We start from the raw sequence: 16,883 nt of genomic DNA on the forward strand, positions 1-16,883 counted from the left end.
TCTTGTTTTTAATAATGCTGTGTCGGCTGTAAACATTTCTGTTTTCATTTAGCCACTAACATAAATAAATTTAACAGATCTGGAGGGATTATAATAATCTTTAAGTACTGCAAAACCTATTTCCCTTATGCTTTACTGCTTCTCTGGGGATTAATAAAACCGTGAACATATCACTCTAAACAAACAGGAGAGGTATGGAGTGGCTGTATGCTGTGTTCTGCTAAGGTGGCGCAAATCCTGTTGGACTGGGGGAGCCTTGTTATGAGAAAGCTGTTTTTCTAAAGCCATACAACTTCTGAAACTTCCTGAAATTTAGTGGAATTAGGAAATCTTCATTGCTTTTGAAAATCCGTACAGTTGTATTCAAGCTTGTAAAACTATAGCTACAGGCTGTGGATTAGACTGGGATAAATATGAAGATTTAGCAAAAGTTACTCAGGTGTCTTTGATGTAACCTATACAAGAGGGGCTGTGTAGGACTGTGCTTTCAGTTCTTTGTTTTCCAATTTAACTCTTCAGCTGCCATTTTAACTAGTTATGCCTACTGCCCCTCTTTTCAGTATCTGTAAAAAGTTGGCACAACCTACTATAGAAAGAGCTTTGGAAGTCCATAGCCTCTGAAGAGAAACCCTTTTCTTGCTCACCTCTCTTTGTGTTGGCATGTAAGGCCCAGCTAGCCTATGCTATTAACTCTAGTGTAATTATTCAGTTCTTAGAATTTCTAGCTGTACATTTGCCTCAGAAAATAAAACTATTCTGCTCTTTTACTAAAATATGAGCTTTTTGTTGCTGTTTTTATTTACAGTGTTATTTCCATTTAACAGGATGATAAGTACTAGGAATAACTTTGATCTTTGTAGTAATCTGATTCCAAAATCTACTAATGTTGTTTGCTGTGTATTCATCACAGTCACAACAGAATTAGGTATACAGCAATTCTACTTAGCAAGAAATTATACAACTTTAATGAAAGCGAACCATAAGCTAACTTTAAAGAACTGCTGCATATTGCATTTGGCTTTGCTTCATAAATAAATCCTTTTGCAATTCATAATTGTAAGGGAAGACTTTTGAAATATATATTTGGATAATTAACAATTAAAGATTTCTCTTTTCTCTTTTCTTCTCATTAGCAACATTTAAAACAAGAAGCCCTTGGCAAAAAGAGATAAATATAGTGCTCTAATCCTGTAACAACTCACATGAACATTCAGTTTTATCTACTATTACAATACCATGGTAAAATAAGGATTAAGTAAAAGACTTAAACAAAATCCTATTGAGGTCCCCAGAAATGCCTTTACTGACAACGGTGGCTTTGAATCAAATCTGTAAAGGTCTGCATTGAGGTTTTAGGATTCATCCTGTCAGCATGGTATTTGGATATATTCCAAATAAAATCTTCAGTGACAGTGAAATGGTGGCTAGAATGAGTGTGTTTTCATGCATCCATTTTCCTCAAGAAAGTTTTCCCAGCCTTTCACAAAGATAGGCTTTGGATGCTTACATTCTCAAATTGGTTCAAAGCACCTTTGTTTTGTAAACATCTCTTAGCTGCATATATTAGCTTTCTCTTGGGCTTTAGGATGAGTATGTAGATCCATCTGCAATCACCCGATTCTAGCATCCTTATTTTTCCTTTTCTCATTTCAGTTCTATATTGCAGATTTGACCCAGAAATGAGAGCATAGTCTTCTTGTCATGTGAATGCTGCACTGTGCTAGAATATGTAGGAGTCCCTGCATTCCTGTCATGTGTCTCAGCTCTCTGAGTTTTATCAGCAGATCCTCAAGTGAGTTGGGATGATCAACATGCATGCAACATACTTTTATTCAGTAGATTATTATATCTTTTATTAGATTACTACAGCCTGTTCCAACGTTTAGTCTGTTGCTTTTGAGAAGCGGATGAAATACTGCCTCCCTTCATTTTTTATTTTCTTTGCTCAGGGGCTGGCCATTATACTCCTACTGAACTAATAATTTTCTTTACTAAGTTTTTCAGCGAAATTCATATATAACAGAATTCTTCAAGTGAATAAATAAACTGAACGTACTGTAGGAAAATGGAGGATAAATTTCAGAACACCATTCGTGGGGTGTGTTTATAAATCTCTAATTGTTTACTCAATCAAATATTTCTGTCTTGGCTAATGTTATTGTTTGGAGGTTAAACACTATGACAGTGAACAAAAGATCAGTCATCAGTGACAATTCTTTTAAGCAAAGGTAAGTCTCCTGCGCTGGAGCACACCCAGTGTGGTCATACCCCCTCTCCACTCTTCACTACAGAAACGAAGGATCTTCTTTCTGCTGTGCCTGTGAATTTTCTGATAATCCCAATTCAGATTTTCAAGATCACTTATGCCTCTTTAGCAGCTATTCTGCTAGGAAACAGGTGAGAAAATCCCTTCCTTAATTTCTAGAGGTAAAATGGTGTATACAACTAATATCAGGGAATTACCTTCAGATAAAGAAGTTTATTTGTTTAATTAGCATATATGGGTATTGGAGCCTATAGAACCATTGATTAAGAAAACAAATACTATCACCATTGTTTTTGAGATTTTGAATTTACTCTTTAATCTCAGTCTGAACTGGTCAAAGCTGTTACCACATCAGTAGAACAGAAAGGCTTACGGGAAGCCTGTCTGCTATGAAGATTATACAGTGTTTTGATAGTGTTTGGGTGATGGGGAGATTGAACTTGAATCTTCTCTTTTTTATAGTCAAATAGAACCTTTTAAATTTAGTTTGTGAACTGGCAACATAGACAGAATTATTGAGAATTTTACTTCACCATGGAGTAAAAACTGAGAAGGAACTGGGAGCTTCCCAGTGAGCCAGTTGGCTTCAATAAGAGATTGAATTTAATTTTGTGATTCTCACTATCGCTGTTCTCATGGTCCTTAAATACTTCATTTCATACACTTTGTATTCCACTGAGTGACACTTTTCACTGCCTGCACTCTGAATTATTTACAATTAGGAAGACCTCTGTGGATGTCATCTAGCTGGTATACATCTGTCTGGAGAAAAGGCTGAAAAATATAACATAAAGATTAATGGCCCAATTTATCATGTCCTCCATGAAACTGTTTAAGGAAACTTAGCAGGAAGATTAGTTCAAATTCATGAAGATCCAAGAAGAAAGTGATTTTGAAGGTCTTACTTCCTTAGCTGACAAAGCATTGCTGCGGAAGTTGAAGAACTTCCATGCGATACAGGTATTGCAAACACGGCCAGACCAGGTAAACTAGTCAGTGATCCACTCTGTTCATCATCAACTTTTTAGTGAAAGGCTTTTCTTCACTTCAGACCCACAGCTCCTGAATGTCAGTACTCATTATTAGCACTAGTAAGACTGGTGCAAACCCTGGATATATGTGCTGGTATACTTTGCTGATAACAAACACAGAGCATGTGAGCTATCTTTTTTCATTGTGTGTCCTCTTTGTTGCCTTTTCATCACAAATGTGTTTTGCTTTTCTGATAATTAGGATGCTTGTTGGAAATCTACAAGTTGACTTCACTAAACTGAAGTACCAGCACACTTCCTATAATATTAGTCATTATTTTGTCTCCTCTCTTTCTCTCTCTTCCTAATCATAGTCCTAGTGTATGATGCTATTTGAGAGCATACTTTTAAAGTCGATGAGCTTTGTGTATGAATTATTTAATAGGACTTAATTTACGAGCATGATTTGTAATTATGCTTCCTTGCTTTTTCCATCTAAGAGTTGGTTTTGCTATGCTTTAGCTTAATCAATACAAAGGTAGTAATAAAGGAAGAACGTCATATGTAATTTCATATATTACATAATTATGAAAGTATGTTTACATTCCTTAATACGAAGCATGCACATCTTCAAGTTCTATTAAGGACAAATAAACTTGTTGTTCTCTTGTTTTGTGTTAAGTAATCAGTTAGAAAAAAATTAGGCTTTTATTATTTTTTGTTAGAAAAATGCTATTTACAAAGTAGTATAAATAGTATGAATATTACCTATGAGATTAGTTTTCCTTCATAAGAAGATGTTTGGAGTGAGATTGTCAATCTGAATTTTTAATTTGTCTACATATATTCTTTAATCTTAAAAGCAGCAGGTAAGAATGTAACATCACTCTAGGATGACAAGAGGATTCTAGTGCAAGTGATTCTAGGATAAGAGGATTTCCTTTTCTTTCCCCCAATAAATTAAAATCAAAATGGATTTTTTGTCATTGTTTCAGTGTTACATTCAGCTTGGTGCTTTTATATTTATTTTCCCGAATGTCAGTTACTTTCATCAGAGCAAAGACAATTTTAAAAACCGAACAGCATCACAGTGAAATCGGAATAGTTGGAGAGGATATTTGAGCAAGGTGTAAAAGAGAACAAGATGTTTAGAAGAGATGAATGTGAAAGAAATAAGTGACATGAAAACACATGTTGACAATCAATTTCTGTTAAAGTCTGCTGTGAGTTTATCGCATCAAAGAGAAATTGAATGACTTCCACATATTCTCTTCCTCCCAGTGCCAAAGTGAAATTACTTACAGACAAGCCTGCTGGGCCAGGGTTTATAACTTTAGCATATATGAGGCTAAGAATAGCCTGTGTATTTGTCATTGGCTACTATATTATATAATCCTTGTATTTCAAGGACATAAAGATCATATTGGGATAGAATGTGTAACAGGTGGAACATAATGTTTTAATTCAGTGGAAATACTATATCCCTGTGTTTCTGATTCAGCTTGTAATTATGTTGAATTTCACTGAGTCAGCATTTACATGAAGATAATTATTTTGCATTATCTGCCTAGGCTTAAGAATTCCAATTTTAAAAGTCAAGAGTGTGGAACTCTGGATATTGACGTTAAGAGAGTCAGTCTAACATCATTGACATTTGATCTAAGCTCCCTATCCTAAATATGTCACTGCTGTGTTTAACGCAGTATTAAATACCAAAAATTATGTGTAATTGCCACAGCGCAGCTCCATGGCTCCCACATTCATCTGCAGAAAAAAAAATTATTAAGATGTGAAAGTGAAAACGTATAGAAATGGAAGAGGCAGATTGAAATATCAGTGAATGTGTTCATGTCTCTTTTTTCCTTTTGAGCATCTCCTTTCTTTGATCACAAATTTACTAGTAGATAAGTTCTGTATGAAACTGTCATCTTTAAAATCATTAACTATGTGCTGTTATTTCATTTTCTCCTGCTGAGCAAGACAGGAAAAAAAAGAGAAAGATTTCCTCACGTTCATGGAATTATTCTGTCTGCCCAAGGAATCCTTGACAGCACATGTATACGCACTATGAGGCTTTATAAACTGCCTGCTTTGAACATACAGGCTCTAGCCTAGCAGAACACTTGAAATTAAGCACACAGACAAGCTCTTTGTTAAGCCTTGAATTTAGTTCCTGAAATGTTCATATATAAGAGATTTAAACCCCATTTTAGTACCCAGGCATCTGAGGACAGTACTTGAAATGTACTGATACTTATGGTTATCACAAATAAATCCTTGCCCTTACTGCATCTTGCTCAGTTACATACATGTATCTGTGTTGTTTCCAGGCAGTTGTTTGAGCATCACTGGGAGGGAAGTTAAATTCCTAATCTGAGACTTAATCCTGCTGTTGTACATGGGTTTCAAAGGCCTATTCAACTGCGATGTCTATTTACATAGCATCTGCTGAGTTCCCTGTCCTGTGATAGACACCATTCCAAGTTTTCAGGTACAGGTGAGACATGCTTTGAATAAAATGCATGTTGAATAAAACATGCATGTGAATAAAATATTTCTGCTTAATTTGAAAGGGTCTTAATGTTGAGCATTAACTACTGGGGACTATCAAAGAGGTAAGGAAGGAAAAATACGAAGCAGACAATGTAAAGAATCCATAATTAATAACTGAGAGTCTGAGAGAACTTGAACTGGTGTTTCAAGGCTATTTTCCTTTTGGATAATGTTTTTCATCCAGCTAAGGTGGTAAAATACATGTCAGAAGTTTTGCAACTGTACTGTGGCTGTTAATCCACTGGTTCAAGACTCAGCCTAGCTGTGAAGCTTGTGGGATTTCAGATGTCTCAAGTGGTTAGCAAAGAAAAAGACAGATCTGAGAAAATACCACATACAATGAGATAAAGGCAAGTGCTATCCTGAGTTGCTTTCTGAGAAGGTATCGTGATACAGATATTTCTCTCTGCCCCACTAAGCAAATTCTTAAGCAGCATTTTGCATCAAAGTTTGTTAATTATTCACTTAAAAGCAGATGAAATGGAAATGATGAAAGGAACTGACTGTGGTCAGATTTTCTTTTTTTTTTTTCTTTTTTCTTTTTCTGTCTGTTTCTTAACTGTATATAATACCAGTATGTTATATCTTTCAAAATTAATGTATCCCTTGTTTTTTACTTGGTCAGCTACAATTATTATGCCATAGTATATAATGGGACCAGGAATTATTTGAATTTATCTTTGCATAAAGTGGACAAATTTAAGACTGACATTTTACCAAGGCTAAAACTGTACCTAATAATGAAGTCCAACTAAATTTTGCATCAGCTTCTGACTGATTTACACCTGCAACTCAATGCAGTTTGATTAGAAATGTAAGTATCTGGAACTGCACCTGTGCCTGAATTAAAGTTGCAGAGACTCATTTGCGTGCAGAACAGGAGACAAACTTGTGAAATGATGGCATTTTAGCTCTAAGGCACATACAGTGATGATATCTGAGGGATGTTTGAGATGCTTTCTTTAGTTCTCAAAGCAAAATAATTTATATCGTGACCTTTGTGCAATGCAAGCTGGATTAAGGTCCTCAACAGCTACTTGGCCATGGGGAAATTTGAACAATATTTTCAATTATCGTAGACAGCAAGATCCATGAAAGTGCTTTGTCTCCAGCTGCTAGTATATGCTGCGTGTATTCCTTTGCATTTATTCTGCTTACATAAAGAGAGAATAAGTGCGATTTGCTGATCAGATCAGGCTAGCAGTGCTCCCATCTGGCCTTACATGCCAAAATCCAACTAGGAATTAGTTTCTTGAATCTGTCTTTTAGCTATTTCACCTGTGTTTTGCCATTTCCCTAATCTTGAAAAATCATTATCAACTTGCATTATAAGCAGATTCTGTTCAATTTCTACTCTAGTTATGAAATGTGAAACTGCTCTTCCATAGAAATTAGAATGAAGATGCATGACTTTCACGATCACAAAGTTAAACATTTATGTAATTATAAATTATTTGAAATTAAAGTTTTGCTCAGTGTAGCTATGATGGCAAAAGCCAACCGAATAATTACAGCTCATCTGCAAATAAAAATTCAGAGTATATGTCTTGAATTTTTTTTTAAATTGCAGTGATAAGACCCAATTTACCAATCCACTGATCCTTGAGATTCCTTTCTAATTATCTGGGATCACTGACCATCTCTGCCTATTTCTAACACAGAAGCTTTAAACTGCAGTTTACCAGTCTGTTTTTAATTATTATCATGTTTCATTACTTTAGAATTCTATAGGTGCTTTTCAGAGCTACTTTAGATTCTGATTATTGTGAGTTTGAAAAGCGTGGGGCGGTAGAAAATCTGCAGTATGCTCCTTTTGAACGGGTTTGAAAAACAAATGACAAATGCACAAGTACTGTGCAATTTAAAATGCATAGATCTGTATAACTACAGAGGCTTTTTTCTGTTGGCTTTTGAGTCAGTGGCTCTCAGGAAGTGAGTAACATGGCAAACGTTGATTCCAGGGCACTGGCTATTCACTTCTCAGTGCAGCAGGAATTTTTCATTTCATGCATCATTTATAATTTGCTGCAGTGGCTATGAGAAGTCTTCCCTTTCTCTATGTATGGACGGATGTATAAGCAGTGTGTCTTCTGTGAGTAAAATTCGGTTGGATAAATTGTATCAGTGCAAGTTTCTGCATGCGCTTACCTCTGGAGGAGATGGGAGAGAGCACTAAAATAGTAGATGCTGTGTAGCCATTTAATTAAGAAATATGTTGGAGCATTTCAGTAACACCCCAGCTGCTGCCCAACTGCATGCAGAATGAATTCAGACCTGAAAATGGAAAAAACTTTGAGAAAAGGGGGAGACACTGAGAATTTATTTTCATGAAATACAGGTATTTTTTCATATCAGCAAATGCAAGAGAAACTAACCAAGAAAGTATATTGACATGACAGGAATGGTAGCTTAAATGTTCAGTTTAAACAAGACACAGCTATGTTTGTCTGACATCATGTGCTACTTAAGGTTTGTTAAGATACACTTGGGAGTCATAAGGGAAGAATGAGGCCAAATTAGACCTCATTCTTGGTCTAATGAATGCTAAAATTGTTTAACTGTTTGCTTACAAATACAATCGTAGTTTTCTTTTAAGGAGAAAACTCAGCATAGTGATTTTTTTCATCCATTTAATGGCATATATTCTATACTATGAATTGTCTTCCCAGGGCTACCTGTGGCCAGCTGCTTCATCTTCTGGTCCTCTTTGAGAAGCTTTTTCAATGCAGTATCTCACTCTGCCACCCACTGACCCCCCCTTTTTTTTTCCTGTTTTGTTCAATTGGTTTCAGATGCCCCAGTGTTTGTGGCTGCCTGGATTTGATTGATCTCTGGGTCTACATCTTTCTGAACAAGTTTGATAAAATTTACAACATGAACTATTCTTTTATGCTTAACGTTTTTTCTTATCTGGCTGATATATTTGATGGCATATCAGTAAAACTGGGTAGAAGCTGACCTGGGCAGAGGTGATAGACCTATGAGGTGAAGGTGCACAAAAGTCTTAAAGATGTCATGTTCTTGCCTGTTCTGCATTAGGTCAATCTCTCTGACACTGGGTAAGTTGAAATATATCTCCTCTTGAGATCTCAAAAGGGGCACTCTGAGAACTACAGATCACCAACAAATAGCAGTATTTTGTCATTTCTTTATTTTTTTATTTTTTCCTTCTTTTACTGCACTGTTCAAAGGTAGTGAAGCCAAGACAGCAGCTTTTATACATGCTGCCTGCATTTGCCCCTGTTCTTTTTTTTCTCTCATTCCTTCACACAAAGAAAAAGCAAAAAGAAACATTATTAGAGATTCTGGTGAGGAAAGGTCTAAAAGCTCTCCTGCAATCTACATGGAGGAAAAAGCTATTGACTATATGCCAACAAAGGCTTTGATCAGACAAAATGAAAAAAAAAACCCTCAGATTTCTGGTAAGCCCACCTTGAGAAACAACTCCACAGAAACCAGCACTCACATAATTCCCTTCTCTTAATCAAACCTGTCTTGAGCAGCCAAAATATTAAGGCAGGTCATAGCTAAAGCACAGCTACTCTGTGGGTACATAAGCTTCCTTTTGGCAGTAGAAATATTTATAACCCTCATCCCCAAATTTTGTTTTATTTCAGTTTTAATAGGGCAGACAAATTGTATAGACAATGCATTGTGATTACCCATGTTCATAATGGCTTTTGTTGAATGAGAAGAATAACCTATTTAATCCCTAGTAATCTTGGTGGCCCTGCACTGGACTTTCTCTAAAGTCCTTTGTCTTTCTTGAACTGGGGGGCCCAGAATTGAACACACTGCTCCAGATGTGGCCTCACTATGGAAAGCAGAAGGGGGAGCATCACCACACTTGCTCTGCTGGCCACACTCTTTTCAATGCACTGCAGGATATCGCTGATCTTGTTGGCCACAAGAGCATACTGCTGGCTCATGTCCACCTTGTTGTCCACCTGGACACACAGGTCCTTCCCTGCAGAGTTCCTTTGCAGCAGCTCAGCCCATAACTGGTACTGATCTGTGTGGCTGTTTCCTCTCCAGGTGTAGGAATCAGTTGTAGGACTCTGCGCTTTTTTCTTTTTCTGAAAAGTGAAACTTACTGAATGGTGATCACATCAATGCTAGAGGAACATGGCTTTGGAACTGGCAGAGTAACTTAATGGGTACTCATTTCTCTGTAGTTAATTGAAATTGCCCTAGGCTAAGTGAATTTCCAAGTATTCTTCATCCTCTGTTGTTTTACAAATACAAAGAAAATAAAATGGATCAAAATAATCTGTTTCATAGTATTGCCTAAATGGAAAGGAGAATAGAGGTGTCTCAGATTTACTCGAAGCCTGCACAGGTTTAGATTCATTCCATAAGACTCTAAAATATTCTCAAAGGCAAGTTTTCTGGTCTTCTGAATAAAGACAACCCACACAAAGCAAGGAAAAGGCTGTATGCATGAAGGTGTACATACATGTGTTTCCTGCCACTGTTTTCATTTGCCACTGTATTTGTTTGAAATAAAAATACTTCTGCTAGTTTATTCTAGCTGTATGCCTTTTAAACCTTTTGGCTTCAGCTTCTGATGGGTCCTCAAGAGCATATAAACTGACATCTGTGGTATTTGGCTCATCTTGGAAGTTCTTCATTTCCCCAGGTGATTTTCAGCTTGTTTTGTGTTAACTTCTGTTATCCACATATTCATGGCCAGGGTTACCCCTGAGGAATGGAAAAAACATTTTCTCCCTTGATAAAATAAAGTATCTTTTTTTTCTCCTCTTTATTTTGTACTGCTGTAATAATGGGCTTGTATGAGGTTTCAGATTTAGTTCCATAGAAAGAGGTATTTATGCTAGCTTGTCTGTAGTGCCAGTGTAAGGCTCTGGAGAGGACTATAAATCAAACGTATAAACATACAGTATTTCAGCTTTTATAAATTATTCTATTCCACCATGCTTAGCTTTGTTATGACTATTGTGAATCAGAGAATCATAGAACTGCGTGACTAAAAGAACCTAAAAAGTTATGTATCCCCATCTACTGAAATAAACACACCTCACTGGCATTTATTTAGGAAACAGTAAATTAAGTCAGATACTGCTGACTGTATTGCTAGTTGCATTCACCATTATCTCTCTCACAAGTCAAGTCTGACTGGGAGTATGTAGATATATATATTGATTGTCATATTCCACAATAAAACTTCTGAGAGCATAAAGAGATATAGAGTGCATGATGCTATTCAATATCTAGTGTCTGTACTATTGCTGTGCTTTAGTAATGGTGCTATTTTGCTTTATATGAGATGAGAGTGCTCTTTTAAGTTGATAAAATAATAAATCAAGTTATGTGCATATTAGGCAACTTTTAATATAATTAACGTCTGTGCAATTCATCATCTCTGAGTTCCACATGTGCCAATTCATCAAAAAAACAATCTTGTGGGGGACTGTCTCAATAAATAATTATTTCTTTGTCCAGTCCTTCCAGAGGGCGTGTGAGAGTACTTGCTGATTCATCAGTGCTAATGTTGAGGTAAAACTTTTCTGATCTTCAACAGAATTGTAGTTCATCTTGGTGATTTTTTTCCCCTCTTCATTTGATTTATCATGTTTTATTTCATTTACCACTGACACTAAGGAATGAAAATACTTGTAGAACATCTTGAGAACAACCTGCATGCATAATTGCCATGGAATTCATCTGCAAACTCCTTTGTTTATAGCGGATCTCTGATTATAATTTTAGGAAGCATATTGAGTTCAAGATTTTACTTCTGTTGCTATGTGAGCAGCATAGAGCTTAGCAGTTGGAGTTTCCAGTCTTGCTCTCTCCTGAGTCAGAGATGTAACACAGGTTTTTCTCAGCGTTTTATGTTAACATGCTTTTGTTCTGAAAATATCATTTATAAAATGAAAAAAAATTACTAAAATACCCTGATCATCTCTGCATTTAAACTTTACAATTGTGATTTATGAAAAAAGAAACCCAAACAACTCAAAGCATACTGTAGAATTAGAAGCTCAGTTCCCATTGAGTTGGAATTACATAGATCACTCCAAAAGTAATGCCTTTTATTTATTTCCATGGAAACTACAACAGGTAGAAAACAGTAACACTGTTTGATACTGCAAATTTTCAGCTAGGAAAACACTGTTTTTCAACATAGTCATCAGCATTAGCATTTAAACCAGTGAGGAACAAGAGGCTGCATGCCATGCTTTTCAAAACTGCACCAGTGGACGTGATCCACAGCCACTGTCACCACTGCTCAAATGCAACCCCTGTCACCTCACTGTGTTTCGTTCACTGTTTGTTTTCCAGAAGTGTTCAGCAAGCATCAGTGGATATTGATGGATGCCATTTTTTCTGCACGGGGGAATTTAATTCCATCCCTTTGCATTATATGCACTTCCATGTCAGATCTCATTCTGTCAGATGCTTCTCTTCTGCCATCTGTCACACAGTAACAAAACGTAATGGAATGTTGGTGGGAAAGTTCAGCATCTACTGCCATATCACCAACATCCACCTCTGATGTTGAGGGCCAACATAATAAAATAGAAGGTTTTACTTTTGGAGCAGCCCTGTAAATGAGCCAGATAACTATTACTGCTTCCAGTTCATGCATGAATAAACTGAAGCATAATGAGGTTATGACATAGACTTGAGATTACTCATGAAACTGCAAGATGTACTTCAAAAAGTGAAAATTTCTGTGAGTAAACCATGTCCATGTAATGTGGAGACTTAACAGTCTATAGAAAAGAAGACTTACTGTTTTAAATTCAGTAAAAATAACTCATTTCTATTCACAGTATCTTAAAACTTATTCTACAATGCTCTAAAAATAAAAGGAGAAAACTCACACCACGTTTCTTAAAACAAATATTTTATTTCTGGAAAAATGTTCTCATTCCTTTTGTTTCTAACCTCACAGGTTATGGAATACGACTGGAATAAGTGGGAGATTTGTTATCAAAAATGTATTTCTCTTATTTCTCACAAATTGCTTCCCAACCTCATGTGCAATTGGTACAGATTGAACTGTGTCCTAATTTGGGTTTAGTGAAAAGCAATAGTGCATAGTTCCTCAAACTCACTGTGTGCACCAAGCCTATTCTTGGCAATAGTTTTAAACCTGTAGGTATACAATTAGCAATTAACTCATTTGGCATTGAATATCCATTAACCAGCTTTTAGTTGTTCTGATAGATATCATTACTTAGGGACTGGCACAGCATGAGGGGCTGTTAACGACGAGCCACACAGCTCACGTTTCTCTACATCATTCCTGCAGTTATCGATGACCTTGTACTCAGGGGAGGAAAACGAGATATTCTGCAGTCATTAAGAATACACTGCAGTATGTGTGATGACACCTAGGCAATCAAAACTATCTTCATCAAATCGCAGTGACATTTTCATTAGCTCAACAGTTTCTGGGCTTTGATTAGGAAATGACTCCTGGAGAAAAGAAGAAGTCATGTCATTTCATACTTCTGTCATAGATGTTGCACTCTTTCAACTGCTTTTTTATTCAGTCCTCCTTGGCATTTATGTGCAGCTCACAAAGTTTTATAATGTGGAACACTATTAGGGTGAGTGGTGAATACTTCTATAGCGGATGGAGGAGTTCTTACTGTGGGCTGTCTGCATACAGAAAGTTCATGAATATTATAGGGCATTATTTACAGTATTTCTAGGAAATACAAGAGCAGAACTAAAATTGTATGATTCCTGCATGTGAGATTGTTTCACTGAATTTATTACATGGGGTATAGGAAGTCCTGAATATGAAAACAACATAGGTAAGTCTAGACAGGTACAAATGGGTTTATTTCCATTTAGCTTTGTGACTTAAACTTGGTATTCGCATATGGCATTGACCCGTGTGAAACTGAGATTGGTAATCGTGCTTGGCATTGACCAATGAGAAACACATGGACAGGTTTTATTAACTCCTACTCATTACAATATCCATTCATTATATTCTCCATTTGAGAAACACGCAGTCTCAAAACACTGCAACTGCCAATTATTCAGCACATGTCTGCGGAGTAATTTAGTATCATCCCCACTTTACATACGTGGCAACAGATTCAACTTTGATCTTGACATTGAGCTGCTCAGCAGCAATTCAAATCAGATCGTCTCTGATTCTTCTCATCGCAGGGGAGATGGTCACTGCCTTGCCTCTCAAACCTCAAAATTAAATCACAACAGGGATTTGAACTCTGGGCCCCTACAAACCACTTTTCAGTCCCCCAGCTTATTGACTATTCTGGCTGCTATTCTCCCACGGAAGCTGCTCTAATTTGAATAAATATTTAAATATTAATTGGAGCAGAGACTCGCAGTCACAGCAAAGTGAAGCAGTTTGGTTAGAATAAATCAGCATTTTCTTGTTAAACAAGTGCATTTCAAGCAGGAAGCTTTCTGTTGCATTAAAAAGCAGTTTGATTGTATAAATGAAAAGCAAAACCTATATGAAATCTCCAAAAAAGACCACAGACAAATGAAAGATGAGGAAAATAATATTTAAGGTTCATTTTTGACCAGCTGTAAAGCATCTGTAACTTTGGTTTCATGATTCTGCATTCCTTATGTAAATTTACAAAATTAAACACAAGACAGTTTGACAAGAAAACAGAATATATGGCAATCTATTAAGAACTGGAACAGCTGAGGAACAATGTCCCAGAAAGGATCTCATAGGAATTCTATGTGATGTTTTGTAGTTCTCAAATGATCTTTAAGCAAATTATACTCTTTACTTCTTTTTGGGAGTGAACAGCTTGAAGAAAGAGTAAATGACAAAGCAGCCCTTTAGGAAAAAGAAAAAGAAAAAAGAGACAGTAGAAAGCATTTCTTTAGTAGAAATGCTTATTTCTTTGTTAAGAATAATCTGTCTGCTGCTTCAATTTTTGGTTTATTATTTTCTAACCGTATCCTGGAAAAATGTGAACTGTTATACAGGATTGGATGTAAAAGGGAGCTGGAATACTGACTTCAGATTTGCCCTGGGAGAGCAATCCAGAGGGCATCCAGTCTGTGCTCTACTTCTGGCAGTTTGCTTCTCCAAGGAGGAGGCTGGGGAGTGCCTCAGCCCATACAGCCTCATGGCTGAGCTGTAATGGGTGTCACTGGTTATATTCTCTTATCTGCTTCTAGTGAAATGCCAATTTGTCGTTTTCACAGGGAAGAAATCATTTTCCATTTTGCACGATGTTCTAGAGCTGTTATTCTTTTCTGCTTTTCTTTCAGGATTCATCTCCTATAACATTAAATTGAATTGTCTATTTGAGGTGCTTACAGGCAGTTTTTTGTATACTGGACTTCAACACACAGAGTGTCTGAGGTTAGATGGGGTTCGCCTAGGCTGCTCATCTTCTTCCCTGGCCAGATATGTTAGTAGGAATTGAATCAGCACTTTATAGAGAAATCAAGTTTGTGCGGTACAAAACAGATGGGGATGATACAGTGAGGCCAGAGTTAGACATGCCCTGGGACTGAAGAGTCTGGGCCATGTAGCTGTCATTAGATTTCTTAGCTGCAGCAGCAATTAAAGACTACAGCTATTTTTCTGCTTATTAATCCTGTTTGCTCATAGGCCTTTTATGCGTATTATGAAGTGTTTCTCTAAAATACTGAATGTGCTTAAAGCAGATGAGTTCCTCAGACCTATAACAAGATGCGGCATGATTAGATGCTGAGCGATGCTTCATTTGCATGCTAACTATAACTGGAAATAATTCTCCATGTGGCTGTTGCAATATTTCCAAGTTATTTTACAGTCTGTTTAAAAAGAAAAAGGAGATTATACACGACTGAGGTTGCAGAAATCTCAGAAAAGATGCCTGTATAAAAAAGAGTGAAACTTATCACAAAGACTGCATATTTCTCCTCCATGAATGCAAAAACATATTCTCATTCTTCTGTGTATCATTGCTGTATGTCTTTCAAAACGTGCTGCTTATTTTCCTACACAACATTAAGCAAGAAAAAATGTTGTACTTTATACATTAAATTAATACTAAAGTCCTCCATATTTACCTGGCTAATGCTGAGAAAAAACAAACTGGAGGTAGTTTATGAAAACAAATAGAGTCAGTGTTTGAAAAGTTCTTCCTGAAGATTGTGAAATTTCACAGCAGAATATTGGCTATTGCTGCTTCAGTGGTGAGGCTTGTTTTGCAACCCCTCTTTTTGTTTTTCTCACACCTGTTAACTCTTACCTGGTTGTTTTTACCCTGCAAATCTCACTGACAACACTTGATAGCTGTTGTTTGTGGCCAAATCCATATATTTTTTTTCCAGGCTCTGGCAAAGCTTATTCTGTCTCATGGTGAAGCTTCTGTCAAGTTCTCAGCTTCTTTAAATCAGATTCAGCTTATAGTACCGTCTGAATAGTTTTGGTAAATGAATCCTTCTCAACTTAAACTACAGCAGGTTTGGGTCTGGATCTCTGGGTGAAATGTTTTTTTTTTTCCTGGAGCAAACATAGCTGATCTGGACAGTAGCCTGGAGCTGGTGCAGAGATGAATGATGAAATCTGGGCTTGTTCTTTCAGAGGGCTGGTTTATTTCTAAGTAGTTTGCTGCAGTTTTCATTTTCCATGGATATAATAATGGTTTATTTGTGGGGCTTATCCCAAAAAAAGTTCTTTTGTTTTGTTTGTTTTTGTCTTTTCCTGTTTGTATACCTCTCTTGTAAGAGAATATCATATCTGGGCTAGTTTACTACACCAAGTGCTCAGCTCTCTCCTGTGAGTGCAATATAATTATAAAGATAATTATAAATATTATATATTATAAATATAATTATACATTATAAATTTAAGATATAAATTGGCAATTATAATTTGCCAAGACAAATGAGAATACTGACCTCTGGGCAACCAGTCCATTATTTATCCTTTGGTGCTAGTTTCTCTGCAACAATATAATCATTTAATATCTCAAATCTTCAACCAGGTAAGCTTTTAACAGTTGCTGGCATGAATTTGGCATTTCTCTCTCCTTACTTATTATTTCATCCTTCATGATGGGTCTTATCAACCTCTTGTCCTGTGGAGAGGACAGAAAGCTCTTCAGCTGAAGCTTTGATGG

The sequence above is a fragment of the Tetrao urogallus genome (assembly GCF_951394365.1).
Source record: "Tetrao urogallus genome assembly, chromosome: 13".
In the NCBI taxonomy this organism is placed as follows: Eukaryota; Metazoa; Chordata; class Aves; order Galliformes; family Phasianidae; genus Tetrao; species Tetrao urogallus.